The following is a 6,348-nucleotide window of genomic DNA, read 5'->3' on the forward strand; positions in this document are numbered from 1 at the left end:
AATATTATGAATACTGTACTGCTTAAAAAATTAAACTTTGGCCCTGGCCAGGTGGCTCAGTTGGAGTGTTGTCCAGTACACCAAAATGTTGTGGGTTCAATCCCTGGTTGGGGTATGTACAGGAGACAACCGATTGATGTTTCTCTCTGTCTCTCTCGCTCTCAAATCAATATACATATACTCTGGTGAAGACTTAAATGAATGAATGAATGAAATAAAAACTGCCAACACAACTGTGTGATTTTTTTTTTTAAAGAATTTAACCTACATTTTATTATAGAATACTTTTTTAAAAAAGATTTTATTTAGTTTTAGAGAGAGGGAAAGGGAGAGAGAGAAACATCAATGTGTGAGAGACACGTCAACTCATTGCCTGTCACATGCCCCCAGGAAGGGACCCAGCCTGCAACCCAGGCATGTGCCCTGATCAGGAATTGAACCAGCGATCTTTCGTTTTGCAGCCCAGCACTCAATCCACTGAACCACACCAGCCAGGACAACTGTGTGATTCTTGATGCTCATTTGACATGACCACATTATGCCACATAATTGCAACTTCACCTCCAGACCTAAGTTTCCCATTTTAGAAGAGTTTCTGAGCATCCCAGCAGGTTATGTCTCCTTATTTTCCCCATTGAGCAGAATAAAGGCTGTCCCTGGGATCCAGATATGCCAGTAGGATATAGAGATATTCAAAATTGTAGGTATAAAATGAAACTGCATTAAAAATCACATTTAAAACAATGTCTCTAAATAGGGGCTATTAGCCCTGGCTGGTGTAGCTCAGGGGATTGAGTGCTGGCCTGCAAAACAAGAGGCTGCTGGTTCAATTCCCAGTCAGGGCATATGCATGTGTTGTCGGCCAGGCCCTGGTTGGGGGTGTGCAAGAGGCAACTAATCAGTGTTTCTCTCCCTCCCGTTCCCTCTAAAAATAAATTAAAATATTTTTTAAAAGATATAAATAAGGGTTATCAATTCTGAAAATCTTGAAGGAATTCTGAAGCTTTATAGGCAGGAGATACTACCAAGCTAGAGTCAATTGCTCAGAATATTGGCCTACCCAGGCTACTAAGTGCATGCCTTCTGCATGTATGTCACCCACATAGGAAGGAAGTTGGAGTGCTAAAAAAGCAAACTAATTTCTGTGGCATGAGAGTTATAGCTAGCTTGTGGGAAGGCAGGGTAGGAATGGCCCTCTGACACCAAGCAAACCTTCGGGAAGTTAGCTTTTGACTGACGACTAAGGTTCTGAAGAAGTTGGTAAGTGAAAAAATTAAGTATTTGTACATGTAGCATATGCATTCAATTCTGCTATGAAACTGCATCTTTTTCATTATGTTCAATGCTTAAAGAATAAACCTCATTTATAAATAAACTCATTCATAGTAAAATAATTACAAATTACAACCAAAATGAAATCCCATTTTTAACCCATCTACTTGGCAAAGTTCAAAATGTTTTAACATTGTTGGTGAGCATGTGGGACACCAGGTATTCATTAATAGTGGAAATGTATATTATCATAACCTCTATGGAGAACATTTTGGCAGTACCTATCCAAATTATAGCCCTGGTTGATGTGGCTTGGTGGGTTGGAGCATCATCCTGTGCATGGAAAGGTCACGGGTTTGATTCCTGGTCAGGGCAGATATCTAGGTTGCGAGTGCCATCCCCCTCTCACCTCAATGTTTTTCTCTCACTCTAAAATCAATAAATGTATCCCTGGGCGAGGATGTTTAAAAACATTTTTTTTTAAATTATAAATATACCCTTTGACTGAGCAACTCCATTTCTTGGAATTTATCCTATGGATGTAATGACATGTATAAGTGGTACAAGGATATTCATTACAGCATCGTTTGGAAAAAAAACTGTCCATCAATAGAAGACGATAAATTATGGTATACCCATTCAATGTAATAGTATGCAGCTGTGTAAATACTAAAAACTAAGGTGCAAACTGTATATAGTATACTACCATTTGAGTAAAAACAAAACATATATACTGGTGCTTATACATAGACTGTCTCTGGAGGTGGCAATCTAGAACTGGGGAAGGGGCAGGTAAGAGACTTTTTACCTCATGCCCAAACCTGTAGATCCCTTCTCAGAATGATTTTAAATGAATAAAGTAAAATACATAAAATTACAAAGGACACCAATTATACAGAGAGCATAATCAGAGAGCTTTAAAATTGTTTTATATATAAAAATGTGTATCTGTTATGATATTAAGTAGGATCTAGTGGTAGGTCTAAAAACCACCATGTGTGAATCAAAGGGTCACTGGTTTGATTCCCAGTCAGGGCACATGCCTGGGTTGTGAGCCAGGTCCCCAGTTGAGGGTGCACGAGAGGCAACCACACATTGATGTTTCCCTTCCTCTTTCTTCCATCCCCTCTAAAAATAAAATCTTTTTAAAAATTAAAAAATAAAACACAAAAACCACGGTGGTTTTTCCCTGACTGGTGTGGTTCAATGGGTTGGGCATTGCCTCATGGACTAAAAGGACGCCAATTCTATTCCCAGCCAGGGCACAGGCCTGGGTTGCAAGCCAGGTCCCCAGTTGGGGGTGTGTGAGAAGCAACCAAGAGATGTCTCTCTCCATCTCTTTCTCCCTCCCTTCCCTTCTTTCTCAAAATAAAAATATTTTAAAAAGAAAAAAAAACCGCCATGATTTTGTAATTATGACTCTCAATGGTATTTTAAGGTAGCTGCAACAACTGTGAAATCTTGTGGTTTCTATCAGTGACAAAGTCACAGATACTAATACTTCTGCCGTTTTTTGCCTACATTCAGACATCTGAATTCTACCCATGAGTGCCAGTTTAAAAATCCCTGCCTTAGATACTGTTTGAATAATTTACTGTGTGCATGTATTTTTTCCAAAAAATTGTTATAACACACATTCGAACAAGAACCATTTTGTTTTCCAGTGAGAAAGTCATGCACCTAGGAATGACGGGAATATGTTCTGAGAAATGCATTTTTAGGCCGTTTCGTTGTTGCACAAACATCACAGTGCACTTGCGCAAACCTAGATGGTACTGCCTACTACACACCTAGGCTGTGTGGTACAACCTATTGCTAGGCTACAAACTTGTACAGCATGTTATGGAACTTAATACTTTAGGCAACACATGGCAGAGTAAAAGATACGGAATGGCCCTGACCAGTGTGGCTCGATTGGGCTTTTTACTGCAAGGCTGGGACACGTGTCTGGGTTGCAGCTTCAATCTCCAGTTGAGGGCGTGCAAGAGGCGTCCAATTGGTTTCTCTCTCACATTGGTGTTTCTCTCCCTTCCCTTCTCTTTAAAAATAAATATATATCTATGCCCTGGCTGGTGTGGCTCAGTGGATTGAGCGCTGGCCTCAAACCAAAGGGTCGCCGGTTCGATTCCCAGTCAGGGCACATGTGCCTAGGTTGTGGGCCAGGTCCCCAGTTGGGGGTGCATGATGTTTCTCGCCCCCTCTTTCTTCCTCCCTTCTTCTCTCTCTAAAAATAAATAAAAATCTTTTAAAAATAAATATATAAATAAAATCTTTAAAAAAACCATATAGAATGGTGGGACACTTTACCATGAATGGAGCTTGCAGGACTGGAAGTTGCTCTGCGTGAGTCAGTGAGTAAGTGCGAGTGAATGTGAAGGATATTACCCTACTGTAGACTTTATAAACATTGTACACTTAGGCTACACTCAATTTATAAAACACCACAAGATTAAGTGAGACCCAAGAGAAAAATGATGCAATCAAAAGACGTGGCAAATTTAAGGTGTACAAGGCTGCTGTCAGCCTAACATGCTGTTTTATAGCCAACTTTTTTATAAGTAGAAACAGTGCACTCTAAAATAATGGTAAACAGTATAGTAAATACATGAGCCAGTAACCTAGTCATTTATCATCATCAATTAGGTACTGTATATAATTGTATGTGCTATATATTTTTATAGCACTTGCAGCATAGGTTTGTTTACACCAGCATTACCACAAACATGTAATGTTTTAGGCTAGATGCGACTACACAGTAAGAATTTTTCAGTTCCATTACAATCTAATGGTACCATGTCACATATGCAGTCTGTCATTGGCTGGCACATGCAGTGCATGACTGTACAGCTAGGACTTACGCCTCACTTTTTTTTTTGTTGTTGTTGTATATGCCTCACTTTTCAATCAAATGTATACAGGCCCCTAAAGCCTCCTGGCAGGCAAATAAATTGTTTGAGGCTGAGGCCTTTTTAACATCAGCTGAATTTCCAAAAACATTTGAATGCTTGATGGAAGGGACTGATAAAGACATAGTCTACATAGGGAAAGGGTGAGCTGGACTTAGATACAGAGTATGAATTGCTAAATCAGTGTTACCACCAAGATTTTTTTAATGATACATATTCAGTCACATTACTCTCCTTAAAATATTAGTAATAATTTATTTTGGTAAGAGCAAAATTTTGTACTCAATAACCTATTAAATTTAAGCTCATCTCTTTCAATCTTCTACCTGTATATTAATATACAACATATATGAGATTAGTAGTGTGTGAACTGTTCAAGAAAAAAACATAAGCCCAAAATGGCATTACTTGTGTTCAAGCCCATGATACCAAACCTAGACTTAATACCTTACCAAACTGAAGTTTTGATCTTCACCAGAATGTAATCTTAACCAGTCTGGAATTTTCTGGTCAGTACCAATGAAGTAAACTGTCACATGGGCCCTCTCCCTTCCCCATCCCCAAAGAAAAGGAAATCTACATTATTAAAACCCTTGCTTTACCCCCTTTTAAAAGATTTTATTTACTTATTTTTAGAGAGAGGGGAAAGGAGGGAGGGAGAGAAACATCCATGGGTTGCCTCACACATACACCCTGACTGGGGACTGAACCCAGGAATCTAACTGGTGCCCCTTCACTTTGTGTGGGGTGATGCCCAACAAACTGAGCCACGCTGGTCAGGGCGCCATCCCCTTTTCTTCTTTGCTAATGATTCCCCTTCCCCGCTTTTCTTCCTATGAGAACCTTCCATTTTCTACAACCCCTGAGTACCCTACTTTCTGGATGGGATCCTGCTCAATTTATGAGTCACTTAATAAAGCAAAGCAAATCCTCAAATTTCCCTGGTTGAATTTTGTTAAGTGTTTACATATAAGTTACAAGTGACTTTTATATATGTATGTGGCATGATAAAAAATAAGTGGTCTTTGTCCCTGGTTCCTGGCACACAGCTCCTAAAACCCTTGGAATCTTGATTCTTTTGTATGCTGATAGCTGTTAGCTGGGGGATCCTAAATAGCTACGGATACAGACTGGCTACCACAAAGATCAAGACAAAATTAGAGGGTTCCAAGTTTTAGCCCCATCCCTTGGCCTCTGGGGACTAGAGATTAAGTTGATCAGCAATGGCCAATTATTTAAATAATCATGGCTAAGTAATGAACCCTCCCATCAAAAACTCTAAAGCTTGGGGATGGTGAACACATTGAGATGGTGAGAGCATGGCAGTGCCCAGACTGCATGGACACTTCACCCACTCACCCCAACCCCATACATGTCTTCCACTGGCTGTTCTGGAGTTGTACTCTTTATAGAAATGAGTAATAGTAGTCCTGTGAGCTATTCTAGTAAATTCTGGAACCTGAAGGGGCAGTCATGGGAACCCTGTTTGTAGCCAAGTTGGACACAAGAACAGATGACGTGAAGACCCAACACCAGCAACTGGCATCTGAAGTAAGGGCAGTTTTATGGGAATGCACCCTTTAACCCATGGAGTCTGACCCTAACTCCAGGTAGTGTCAGAACTGAGTTGAATGGTAGGGTACCCAGTTGATTATCTGCAGAGAATTGGAGAACTGCTTGGTGTGAAAACTCCTATATATTTGATGTCAGAAGTAAGTAAAAACAGCTCACATACTGTAGTGGCTATAATACATAGTATATTACATGGCTATTCATTAGGTAACAGTTAAAAATCCATTACACCCCTTACTATGTGACCTGGGGACAAGTCCCAGCCTCATTGAGTCTTAGTTTCCTCTACTAAAAAAAAAAAAAAAAAAAAGGAAATGCCACCCTCGACCTCAAAAGATTATGGTAAGGATTAAACAAGAAACCTATATATAGTACCCAATGCACAGTAGGTACTTGATAAATGTTAGTTCTCCTGCTCCAGTGACCAAGTGCAGAGTGTGCTATACTGCGCTCTGTTTCTGAGAAGGAACCAAACTCCTTTTCAGTCTACAACCCAAAGATACAATGCGGTAGCAGATGTCAGAACACAGTTGGTGGTAAGGGAAGAATGGCTAAGTGGTTGGCAAAAAGATTCTAGGGCAGGGCACCAGTGATAAAG

Source organism: Furipterus horrens, unplaced genomic scaffold (genome assembly GCF_987537825.1).
Source record: "Furipterus horrens unplaced genomic scaffold, mFurHor1.1.pri manual_scaffold_17, whole genome shotgun sequence".
Classification (NCBI taxonomy): Eukaryota; Metazoa; Chordata; class Mammalia; order Chiroptera; family Furipteridae; genus Furipterus; species Furipterus horrens.